At 42.7% G+C, this 13,752-nt stretch overlaps 1 protein-coding gene across 50 annotated transcripts in view; it reads right to left on the reverse strand.

Annotated features, from left to right (window-relative positions):
- TRDN (triadin) overlaps positions 1-13,752 on the reverse strand; it is a 1,346,604-nt gene that overhangs the window by 1,028,998 nt on the left and 303,854 nt on the right. The gene's annotated exons all lie outside the window — the stretch shown is intronic.

Here is a 13,752-nt window from a genome sequence, read left to right on the forward strand (position 1 = left end):
CTTAAACAATCCTACATACTATATATATATATATATATATATATATATATACACACATACATCAAACTTATTGAGAATTTCATAAGAGAAACATTGTCGTGCTTGGTTTTAACGTAACTTTATTCTTTCATGAGTTTTTTACAAGTTTATGAACACTTATAAAATGTGTTCAAAGTGCTGCCCATTGTGTTGGATTGTCAATGCAACCCTCTTCTCCCACTCTTGACACACTGATAGCAACACCGCAGAAGAAATGCTAGCACAGGCTTCCAGCATCCGTTGTTTATACATATTATTATAAGTTGATGTCAGTGTAAATGTCTGTTTGTCTTCTATACATACCAATGAAAGGTGAAGAGCATTTCATAGATCTAAGGAGTAGAGATGAGCCAACCCAAACTTAAAAGTTTGGAGTTGCAGAGAGAGAGACAAAGATTTTTTTCCAGATCCAAAGTTTGGGTTTCCATTGTTTCAAAGGGGTTCGGGTTCTGGTTCAAGTTTGGGTATAGTTATGATACCAGAACAGAAACTTTGAAACTTTAGACTAAAATTCGGGTTGTGTACCAGAACCTAAACTTGGACGGGTTGCCTCAACCCTGCTGAGAAGGTAACATCCTTCAATGCCAAAACACGTGATGTTACACATAGGCAACCACACATTAACCTCATATAGTCAAGAAAAGAAAAAAAGGTTTTTATTTTAAGTGACATGAAGTTGATTAGGTTTTGTTTTCAATCATATAATATTATTAAGGATTTATACTAAAGATTTCATCATATGAGGCATACACTCTTGTGTCTGATCAGTGGCTGTTGCTTCTATTATCAGAAATAAAGTAGCAGATATAGTATCAGTCTATCCACTAACCATTAAGGTATAATATGCTTTGAGAGAAATCCTTCTGTAGGCTCAAACAAAACATTCATACTAAATATAAAGTAGCTATATTAACCCCCACTGATGTGACAAAAGGAATAGTGTTTTGAATCCAACTACGCTGTTTCTGCTGGGTACAATAGAGGGGAAAGAAACAGGCAAAACAGTAACAGAAAAGAGAGTGGAAATATGACAAAAGCAAGTGAAGTAGTAGAAATGGAGAATGGGTCTATTCTGTTATAGACAACATGTATCTGTTTCTGATTCTAATGGCCACCATGATTTAAAAATCTAGAAAACGGATGTAAAAAAATTCAAGAATGTTATTAAAACCTCAAGTGCTAATGCAAATTCTGACCTGTTTGTTGATGACATAAGATACTTCCATGAGGGAAATTCACACACAGAATATGTGATGATGATGCAGGAAGTACTCTGGCCTGCCTATTTAACACAAGAGCCCGAGCTGAATGCACTTGCTGAAAATTGCACAATGGCAGAAGTTAAGATGGCAAACATCTACATCAATTCTATGAATGTTTTTGGAGTGCCTTATAACTTTAGACCCATCTGAAAGACCACAGATTTTGATGAGTTCTCAGGTAAGCACAATGCTGAAAGTAATAGGCAGTTTTTTAGAGCACTGGAGCTACCTAAGCAAGAAGCTATCTTTATAGTTCACGCTCAGATAAAGGAAAAGACAAGGTATGCTCAGGGTAATACCCTGATGGATATTGCTGCTACAGCAGTTGCAATTATGCCAATAATAGAGAACTTTGCATGTAGTATGTAACAGACAGTATATACCTGTTGACTTTTCTTGTTAGGTAAGCTACAACAGCAGTCCTCGGAGAAAAATAAAATAGAATACAAGATTAAGGGAGTTAATCGTGTGCAGGATTTGTGGAGATTGAGTGAAAAGTGTTGTCTTCCTAAGTCACTCTTCCTATTTGACACGTGGTCCAACAAACTGTGCTAAATAAGCTATGTTGATTAAGGTGAATTAACATTGGCATTAAAGATCAATCAAGATACTATTTCATATGTCTCTGCCTGTGTTGTCTGTGCCCGCCATAACTGATGCAAGACTGTTAAGTTATCACAAGTATGCAGCCCAAGGTCATTGCACCTTTTTCAGCAACTGCAGATTAATTTCATGCATCTACCCAAGGTAGGCGCGTATAAGTATTTCCTTGCCTGAGTAGATCTCTTTAGGATGACATGAGACCTAGCCTTGTGTAAAAGCAACTGCAACTGTAGTTAAGAAGTTGATGTTGGACCTTGTGTCGATTTAGGGTTCCAGAGGTAATAGGAAATGGCATGGAAATACATTTCACAGGAGAGATGTTGAGAAAGATCTTAGATGATTTGGGAATATAGTAAACATTGTACACCCCATGCCATCCTCAGAGCTGTGGGAAAGTTTAAAAACTGAATAGAACATTAAAATTGAAGATTCAAAAAAGTATTGCACAAATTGGGAAGTCGTGAATAGTGTCCACCAATAGCTCTATATAGAAGGAAATATTTGGTATCAACATCATAACTAAGGTAATATGAGAGAAGTAATGGGCAAACATATTTGTGCCCCTGAGAATAAAATAAAGGGTAAAGAGAGCCCTAGCAGGCAGTGAACAAAAAGAGCAGCTAGTTTTTGTGACACATCCACACAAATGGTATTTGATTATCTCATAGTGTCTTAGAGCAGTAGGTGCCATGTGGTTGGACTGGCCTGTTGTCACTGCATAGATCCAAATTGAATTGCAGGTTCACACAGATTTAGAACAACTGAACCAAATGAAGGAAGAATTTAGGAAATCTCATGCTAAGGCTGACAACTGGTTAGCATGGATTTTCAAATTAAATTAGTTTAAAGGATTTAGAGGATAGGTGTCCTGATTATTGCATGTGACACTCCAATTTTTTCTGCTTTTATTATAGGGAAATTTTTTATTTGGTAATCTAATTTTTTGGGGGTCATAAATAAGCACAACTCTCATGTCAAAGTGGTGTTGATGAGAATACCTTCAGAGACCATTTCAGCAAACTGTCTCGTTTCACATTGTTATGACATGTGCCATACATGTTAAAGGATACAGCCTCCAGCAATCACCATCTGTTTCTATTATGGACAAGCTATCATGTAAGAATAACCAGTGAATGGCTGTAACAGCCAGGGGCGTACATAGAAATCATTCTGAATAGGAAGTGTTGTGGCGTATAGCCATAGTCAAAGAAGGGGTGTATCTACTAAATTTTAAAAACAGAGAGAGGAGCAAGTATTGTGGCACTTGCAAAGTAATTCTGGTCTTATTGAAGCCCATTAGTATTTTCAAACACTAGGATAATCGTTTCCTGGTTCCCAAAGGGAATGGCGCCAACAAAAATCCCCCCAAACACAGTATGATGCCCCCATAGTGAATGCATCTACAGTACCCTCTACACATACAGTATGATGCCCCCAACACAGTGATGATGCCCCCAATTTGTTTGAATGTTGGATAGCTGTGATGATTCCCTCGTTACTGGTAGAACAAAGACTCTGCAAAAGTGATATGGCTCCCACAACCTCAAATAAAATGTAGTGAAATTTGCGCTCCCAAAATCCAAATGCACCGATCCTTCAGTTCCCCACTGTACCTAAACCTCAGTAAGTGACCATATGTTTGGCATTACAGTAACGAGGAGAACCCATGTAACAATTTATGGAATGCGTGTCTCCAGAAGCAAAAACTGGGCGCAATATATGGGCACTAAACTGGCATAATTGCAATTCTCCAGTTAAAAACCATGGCGTGGATGTTACAAAGTGAAAACACCTGTGGAATAAAAATACTCACTTCACTGCAGTCATAGATTAATTCATTGATAGATGCAGCTTCTAAGATAAGGTCACATTTGGAGTTTTTTCTGTTCTGGCACCTTTGAGGTCTACAAATCTTGACACAAACTGTTCTAGCAAAATCTGTTCTCCAAAAGCCAAATAGAGCTCTTTCCTTCTCAGCCCAGCCTTATGGACAAACAGTAGTTTCTGATGACATATAGGGCTTCACTAAGTTTGGGAGAAATTGCGCAACAAATTGTGGGGGCCAGTTTCACCTATTAACCCTTGTATAACGCTCAAATTTGCAGCTAATAAAAAAATTATATATTTACCACTAAAATGTTATACTTCCACTTCCCAATGTTATAAAATTCTGTGAGGCACCTGTGGGCTCAAAATACTCACTGCATACCTAGATAAATTCCTTAAGCAGTAAAGTTTCTCATATGGGGTTTGCTGCTGATCAGGCATCTCAGGAGCTCAGCTAATGGAGCCCACAATCTGTTAAAATGGAATCTGTGTTATAAAAGCAAACTAGCGCTCATTCCCATATGATCCATGTCATGTGTTCAGACATAGTGTGCAATCACAGATAGAGTACGGTCACATTTGGTAAAAATTAAATAAAAAATGGTCCTGTCCATTTTCTCCTATTATCCCTTTTTGTGAATTAAAACTTTGATGCTAAAGTAAAATTTTAGTGGGAGAAAAAGTTTTTGTTTTCACAGCCCAATCCTATAAAATTCTGTGATGTAGTTTGTGTGTTAAAAATGCTCACCACACCCCTAGATGAATTCTTTATGGGGTTTAGTTTGCAAAATGGGGTCACTAATGGGTGTTTCTGCATTTTTGGCACCTTGGGGGCTCTGCAAATGCAACACGGTATCCAAATTTATGTTCCAAAATTTAAATAGTGCTCTTTTCTATCCGAGTTTTGCCATATACCCAAACATTAATTTTTAATCACATATGGGATATCACTATGTTCATGAGAAATTGCATAACAAATTATGGGGTCTGTTTTCTTCTATTAACCATTGTGAAAATTACAAATTTGGGGCCAAAACAACATTTAGTGGAAAAAAAAATTATTTTCGTTTTCACAGCTACATTACAGTTTTGTGAAGCACCTATGGGTTAAAAACGCTTAACAATCCACTAGATGAATTCATTGATAGTTTTAATTTCCAAAAGGTGGTCACTTATGGGAATTTCTACTGTTTTAGTACCTCAGGTGTTCTGCAAATAAGGCATAGCATCAGCAGTCTATTCCAGCCAAATTTCACTCTAAATACCAATTGGCGCTTCTTCACTTCCAAGCCCAGCTGTGCATCCAAACTGCAGTTTTTTACACATAGTATGTTGCCAAATTCGAGAACATTTACGTAACAAATTATGAGGTCCATTTTCTCCTGTTACTCCTTGCGAAAATTACAAACTTTGGACTAAAATAACAATTTTTCATTATCACGCCCAAATGTATTAAAGTTCTGTGAAGCATCTGTGTTTTCAAAACACTCGACACACACCTAGAAAAATTCATGAATGGGTTTCGCTTCCAAAATAATGTCACTTGTGGGGGTTTCTGTTTTTTTGGTACCACAGGGGTTCTGCAAATGAGACATGGTGTCTGACATCTATTCCAGCTAAATTTATGCTCCAAACATCAAATAGCACTTCTCCCCTTCAAAGCCCAGCCGTGTGCCCAAATCATAGTTTTAGCCATATATGGCATATTGCCATGTTCAGGAGAAATTGCTTAATACATTTAAGTGTTCATTTTTTCCTATTGCCCCTTGTGAAAATTAAAAATTTGCAGGTAAAGCAATATTTTAGGAAAAAAATTTCATTTTTAATTTCTTCAATCCATTTTGTATTAATTCCTATGCGGCACGTGAAGGGTAAAAAAAATTCTAACAGCAGTTTATAATTATATGAGGGGTGTAGTTTTTAAAATGGTATCACTTCTGGGGTTTTTACAATATATAGACCCATCAAAGTCACTTCAAAATTGAATAAATACGTTAAAAACAGAATTTGCAAACTTACTTAAAAAGCAAATTAAAAATTGCTGCTAAACGTTAACCCTTCTGTGAGGAGCTACCTATTTACTAAACACTTTCCCAGCATGGAGCGCCCATTTACGTTGATCTTCTTGTTTTGTTTTTTTTAGAAATTAGCTTGCTGTGTTGTATTACTGATTTGTTTGCTCATCAGTTCAACCTCAGGTATCAATGCTTCCATTCAGTGACCTTATCTCAGGATCCTTAAACCATTGTTCCCTTAGAGGAGCCATGAGGGGTTGAGATGAGCGTTGTTCGACTCGAACTGTTCGCCAATCTCAAATTCGAGCTGTTTTGGGCGGTGTTTGAGCCGTTCGGCGAACACGAACGATTTGAGAAAAATTCGGCTGTTCGAGGTTATGTTCGATAACTGTTCGTGCACCAAAATCATAACTGGATTTTTTCTCAGTAATGATGAAAATTAATGTTAATACGCAGTTTGAGTGTACAGCGGGGTGGGGGGAGGGGCAGGGGATGGATCTCTGCAGGAACAATGAAGATCTCCATTTTTTTTTCTCTTTCCCGCATTTGCAGTGGGGAGGTGCAATCTGTCAGCCTATCAGCAGCGCACACACGGAGCGAAGTGCTTTTTTTCACACAAGCAAGGGCATGTGTCATTGGCAGTGTATGTCACATGTCCTTGCCCTAAAAGACCAAGCCATTTTCCCCGTCGCCACCATTTTCTCACTGCTGCAGCTGCGTGTTAGACGGCACTGCTGTTGCTGTGTGCGCTATACCTTGTTAATTTCAAGCCAATTTTCGCACAAATCTACAGATAGCTTGGGAGTAGGGAATAGTTGTGATTGCAGTCCTTTTAAGGACTAGGTTACAGCATTTCCTACGACTTTTATCAGGCAGGTCTGTGCTCCTAAATAGATAGATTGTGGGAGTAAAGACTAATTGTAATTGCAGTCCTTTTCAGGACTAGGTTACATCAGTTCCTATCAGTTTTTGCCAGGCAGGTCTGTGCCAGTGCTGTGCAAGTTTTTTTCACAGCATTTGGCTGAATCTAGCAAAGCTAATCCTTTTTGGCCTATTGCAGAGTGTGTTAGTCAGTGGAGTAGCCTATCTGTGTTGCAAGATATACCACCTGTGTATAGAATACCAATTTTTTTACTGCACCTAGTGAAGTAAAATCTTTTGGGCATAGCATCATTCTATTAGTCCATCTATACTGACCTCCATCATGCTGCAAATTCAAAATAATTTTTTGTCTGCATCTAGCTCTGAAAAAATATTTGGCCTTCTATCAGTGTGTGGGACTTTCTCTATTAGTCCATCTATACTGACCTCCATCAGGTTGCAAATTAAAAATAATTTTTATCTGCATCTAGCTCTGAAAAAATATTTGGGCTTCTAGCTGTGTGTGGGACTTGTTCTATTAGTCCATCTATACTGACCTCCATCAGGTTGCAAACTGAATACAATTTTTTTCTGCATCTACCTCTGAAAAAATATTTGGGCTTCTAGCTGTGTGTGGGACTTGTTCTATTAGTCCATCTATACTGACCTCCATCACGCTGCAAATTCAAAATAATTTTTTTCTGCATCTAACCCAGCCAATAGTTTTGGCCTAATACCACAGTTTGGCCACTCAGCTCTGCTCGGTTCCCATCCATTGTTTTTTTGTGCAAACAACTCCAGGGTTGTGAATTAGTTAACCACCAAAATGAGTGGAAAAAGGCCTGCTGCTGGTGGAAAGGGGAATAGGCATGTTGGGAAGGGGAAAAAAGGTTGTGTCCGTGGGGTAGGTGTTAAAGCAACAGTAACATCTGCAGAAGAAAGACCATCTTCCAGCCAAACTAAAATGTCTACTTCTTTTAGCGGACAATGTGATTAGATCCCTTTCTTATGGCCACGCCAATCGCTACAAATTCCAGATGAGGCACAAAAACAGCAGGTGCTTCAACGGATATCAAGTGCTCCTTTAAGTGGGCTCTCCTCCACATCAACTTCAACATCACAAATACTCCAGTCCTCAAAGGTGTCACCCCAATCGCACTTGCTTCCTCACAGCTCCCAAATCTCCAGCTGCCCGTCTGAGTATGAGGTAGAACAGGTGGTTGAGTCTGCAGAGCTGTTTACTCATACTATAGCCTGGGAATCAGAGGTCGACTCCAGCGCTTCTGTGAATCCAGACGAGGAAATGATCTGCACTGATGCCCAGAATCTTTATGAGTCGGATCCAGGACCAGACGCAGAAGGTTCTGACCATAATGTAGACCCTCATTCCCAAACTGTAACTCCTGTTGGTGGAGACAATGAGGAAGACGATGAGGAGACTCAAATACCTGATTGGAGCGACAACTTTAGTTTTTTGTCAGGGCAGGAACAGGTTGGCTCTGAGGACGACAGGTGTGATAACGCACAGGGGGATGATGATGAGGTTGGAGATCCCACTTACTGTCAACCCACAGTCAGCCAAGAGATGAGGTCAGCAGAGGAGGTGGAGGAAGATGCTAGTGACGACGAGGTCAGGTTGCGCCTTCCTGGACAGAGACGTAGTACTGGAAGCACGTCAACAACTGCATCCTCAAACACAACTCTGCCTCTCACCACAAGTCGTGGTGGCTCTTCAGGTCGCATGGGTGCTAAGCCTTGCATAGCCTGGGCATTTTTTCAGATCGATAAAGATGACCCAACTCATGTTATCTGTAACATTTGTCAGCAAAAGCTAAGTAGAGGCCAAAAAATACATAGTTTGAGTACTTCATGCATGAACCGGCACATGGACATAAAGCATAAGTTGCAGTGGGAAGCTCAGTGTGCTACAATGCGGCCTAGCCGGCCGGGCCAACCACCGTCTGCCATATCTTGTGCATCCGCGGCCTTTTCATCCTCTGTGACTGGGGGGACAGCAGTCACACCTGTTTTGGGGCGCAGACCTGCCACCTCTTTACCCGCAACAGCCAGCGTGATTGGCAGGTCATAATTTTCTTTGGAGGTGGTAACACCAGCTGGTGTTGAGCACTGTCCGACATCGATAGCACCACCTTTGGATCAAGGCAACCTAACATGTCCGCCTGCATCTTCCTCACAGACCGGCAGTTTGCCGGGGACACCCTTATCAACCACGTCTAAGCACAATAGCCAGCCCTCGGTCCCTCAGATGTGGACAAGTAAAAGACGATTTCCTCCTAGCCATGAGAAAGCTAAGAGGTTGAATTTCACCATCTGCAAGCTCTTGGCTACAGAAATGCTGCCTTTCCGCCTGGTGGACACAGAGGATTTTCGAGACCTTATGTCCGTCGCAGTGCCCCAGTACCAGATGCCCAGTCGGCACTACTTCGCAAAGAAAGGTGTGCCTGCACTCCACCAGCATGTCGCACACAACATCACCGCTTCTTTGAGAAACTCTGTGTGTGACAGGGTGCATTTCACCACAGACACTTGGACGAGTAGGCATGGACAGGGGCGTTACATGTCGCTGACTGGGCACTGGGTAACTATGGTGACAGCAGGACAAGGGGCTGCTGTCCAAGTCTTGCCGTCCCCACGAGTTGTGCGTCAATCCTCTTTATGTCAAAGTTCCTCCACTGCTTCTGCCTCCTCAACCTCCTCTCGGTCTTCCACCTGCACCCAAAGCCTGTCTGGTCATGCCACAAGCTTTCTAACTGCGCAGAAGGGATCCTGCACACCTCCTTACTATGCTGGCAGTAGGGCTCAACGTCATCAGGCGGTTTTTACTTTGAAATGTCTGGGAAATGTGAGTCAAACAGCTGAGGATTTGTGGTCAGCTCTGGAGAACCAATTTCATGAATGGTTGTCTCCACTGGACCTGAAACCAGGGAAAGCCGTGTGCGACAATGCTGCAAACCTGGGTGCGGCCCTTCGCCGGGGCAATGTCACACACGTGCCTTGTATGGCTCACGTGTTGAACCTGGTTGTCCAGCAATTTTTTGCCCACTATCCCAAACTAGATGGCCTTCTGCAGAGGGCACGGTCGCTGTGTGCTCACTTCCGCCGTTCGCATCCCGCAGCTCAGCGACTTACATCTCTACAGAAGTCGTTGGGCCTGCCACTTCACCGGCTAAAATGCGATGTGCCTACCCGGTGGAATTCAACTCTGCACATGTTGCAGCGACTGTGGCAACACCGACAAGCCCTGGTGCAATATGTTCTGACGTATAGCCTGGGCCAACGAGATCCAGAGGTGGGGCAAATCACGCTGAAGGAGTGGTCTCAGATCAGGGACCTATGCAACCTTCTGCACAGTTTTGAATTGGCGACGAAGATGTTTAGTGCTGACGATGCCATTATCAGCATGACTATTCCGGTGATTTACATGCTGGAGCACATGTTAAACAGAATTCGGAGTCAGGTGGTGGCACAAGAGGAGGTGGAGGAAGTAGAGGAGCAGGAGTTGTATGCGGAAGGGCTAACATCTGCAAGGTCCAGACGGTCGGCAGCACCAAGGCGGCAGGCATGTGAGGGTGGGGGAGATGGTTTTACCAGGGCGCATGGTAGCAGCCAAACTAGTGAGGAAGGTGCAGGAGCCCAGGAAGAATTGGAGGACGAACTGATGGAAGACTCATCAGATGAGGGAGACCTTGATCACATTTCTGTTGTGCGAGGTTGGGGGGAGAGGACAGAGGAAGGAAGCATGATTGTTACCTCGCCACCAACACAACAGGGACTTGGTGCTCCTGGATGCGCAACACACATGAGTGCCTTCTTGCTGCACTACCTGCAACATGACCCTCGAATTGTGAGAATTAGAAATAATCCTGACTACTGGGTTGCCACACTGTTAGATCCCCGGTACAAAAGTAAATTTGCAGAAATTATTCCTGCCATAGAAAGGGATGCACGCATGCAGGAGTATCAGCAGAGACTGTTGCAGAATCTTACATGTGCTTTTCCACAAAACACCAGTGGTGCACGTAGTGAATCTCACAGTTCCAACTTGCCAACCGTGGGACCGTCAAGTGTTCAGCACTCAAACCGTAACAGAACCACAGTATCTGCTGGTAACATCAATTTTGCGGAATCATTTCACCACTTTTTTAGCCCATCCTTTGCAAGGCCACAGGAGACAAGAAGTCTGAAACATAGTCAACGCCTAGAGACGATGGCACAGGAGTATCTCCAAGTAAACATTGAAGCCATGACTGTGTCACTGGACCCTTGCTCTTTTTGGGCTTCCAATCTGGATAAATGGCCAGAGCTAGCCACTTACGCCTTGGAGATCTTGTCATGCCCCGCAGCCAGCGTTCTGTCTGAACGTGTGCTCAGCGCTGCTGGTGGTGTGCTGACAGATAAGCGCACGCGGCTCTCCACTGATAATGTAGACAGACTCACGTTCATAAAGATGAACAAATCATGGATCCGAAATGACTTTTCTACCCCTGTTTCATCCTGGGGAGAGTAAAAGCTTGATGATTGGTTAAAATCACCCTACCAACCGTTTTAAGCTTTCAAATTACTAATCATGTTTATCTGTATCTTGGCTGGAAAATAATTTGGGCTTTGTAGCAGTGTGCAGCACTGATTCTATTAGGCCATCTATAATAAGCTCCACCAGATTTAAAATTACTAATCATGTTTATCTGTATCTTGACTGGAAAATAATTTGGGCTTTGTAGCAGTGTGCAGCACTGATCCTATTAGGCCATCTATACTAAGCTCCACCAGATTTAAAATTAATAATAATTTTTAGCTGCATCTAGCCCGGAAAATAATTTTGGGGCTCCGAGATGCGCAAGACACATAAATGCCTTCTTGCTGCACTACCAGCAACATGACCCTCATATTGTCAGAATTCAAAGTAATCATGACTACTGGGTTGCCACACTCTTAGATCCCCCAAACTTTTCGATCAACCTTTTCATTTTAATAAAGACCAAAAAAATGGTCATTTTTGAAATTATAAGCATTAGCAGGTTATTAGAAACTGAAATCAAACAGTTTTCAACTCATAACTTTATTCTAGGTGATGTTACATTTTCACATAGGACCCCTTGTTCGAAAGGAGCTTCTGAACTCTCTCGTCCATTGAATTTGTCAGGTTTTGGATGGTTTCTGCTTCAATTGTTTTGCATGAGGACAGAATACCCTCCCAGAGCTGTTGCTTAGATGTGAACTGCCTCCCGCCATCATAGACACTCCTTTTGATGATGCTCCAGAGGTTCTGAATGGGGTAGAGGTCAGGGGAGCATGGGGGTCACACCATAAGTTTGTCCCCTTTTATGCCCATATCAGCCAGAGATGCAGATGTTTTATGTGCAGCATGAGATGGTGCATTATCATGCAAAAAAATGATCTTGCTGTGAAATACACGGTTCTTCTTCTTGAACCATGGCAGGAAGTGCTGTTTGAGAAAATCCACATACATTATGGAGTTCATCTTTAGCGCCTTCAGGGATCCTAAAGGGGCCGACAATCTCTCTCCCCATGATTCCAGCCCAAAACATTACTCCACCTCCTCCTTGTTGGCGCTGTAGCCGTGTTTGCGTGGGGTGTCCATCAACCAGCCATCCTCCACTCCATCCATCTGGACCATCGAGCGCTGCACGGCACTCATCCGTGAACAAAACAGTTTTGAATTCAGTCTTTATGTAACGTTTGGCCCACTGGAGCCGTTTCTGCTTGTGTGAAGTGGATAGAGGAGGTCGACAGGATGGCGTATGCACAGCTGCAAACCTCTGAAGGACCCTGCATCTTGTTGTTCGGGGGACGTTGGAGGCACCAGCAGCTTCAAAAACTTGTCTGCTGCTATGACAAGGCTTTTTTGCCGCTGCTCTTTTAACCTGACGTAATTGCCTGTAGGAAAGAGCCCTCAATTTGCCCTTATCAGCACGCACACGTGTGTACTGTGAATCAGCTACATACTTCTTGATTGCCAAGACACTTCATCCTGATCATCGCACAATGTTGATTGTAGTCATGCCTTGACCTAAACACTCCACAATTTGTTGCTTCTCAGCAGCCGACACATCCTTTTTCTTTCCCATTTTGGCAGAACATGTAGGCTGCTTAATAATGTGAGACAGCCTTCTTAAGTAGTCTTGCCTTTCATTGGACACACCTGCCATACTAATTAGCACAGGTGTCTGCAATTGCTTACAGTGATATAAAGAGCCCTGACACACATCACCACCAATGAGTTTAACTGACAAACAAACAAATTCTTCCCTTATCACTCCTAAACACTTTTTGCATAATAATTTGGAACACAGTGTACATGTGCTTTTCCACAAAACACCAGTGGTTCACGTAGTGAATCTTACAGTTCTAACTTGCCAACCGTGGTCTGTATGGAGTTGTTCAATAAAGGGCCCAAAATTAAGATAACATAGATGGGAGAGGTCTCTATGAATAGGAATTCCTAAGTATTTGATACCCTGTGAGGGCCAGGCAAAGGGAAAGTTGGACTGGATGGAATTCTATATGGATTTGGGGAGGGAGACATCGAGGGCCTCAGACTTCGCTGCATTGATTTTAAAATTTGACCATGTAACAAAGTGATCTATTTCAGCCATAACAGCATGGATGGATATATGTGATTGAGTGATATATACTAGGACATCATCAGCAAATAGAGAGCACTTGTACTCGGTGCCTCCCACCTCAATCCACCTAATATTGGGGTTATGGCGAATTGATGAGAGCAGGTGCTCCGTCACTAGGATGTATAAGAGAGGGGACAGAGGACATCCCTGCCTTTGTCCGATTGGTGATTGTGAAAGGTGATGAAAATGTTCTGATGCACCCCCTGGGCCTTGGGACACCCGGAGCCGGACCCTTTTTGGTGGATGCTGGTGGTTGTAGTCTTCGTGGCGGCGACCCGGTTCCGTGGATCAGGGTGGTCAAACCAGTGGCGGAACTATTTATGTGGTTTTGATGTTTAAATGTCCGACTACGCCACCCGTGGATTGATGTCAGAGTGAACCGCCGCTGCAGGGCAGACCGCTGAGGCTGGTTTTGTGGGTGCAGCAGAGCGTAGCATAACTCCCCACGGGAGGAGTATAGCCTCAGGGCAGTGTATG

The sequence above is a fragment of the Phyllobates terribilis genome, unplaced genomic scaffold (assembly GCF_046119375.1).
Source record: "Phyllobates terribilis strain yellow unplaced genomic scaffold, ASM4611937v1 Scaffold_3__8_contigs__length_932513732, whole genome shotgun sequence".
NCBI lineage: Eukaryota > Metazoa > Chordata > Amphibia > Anura > Dendrobatidae > Phyllobates > Phyllobates terribilis.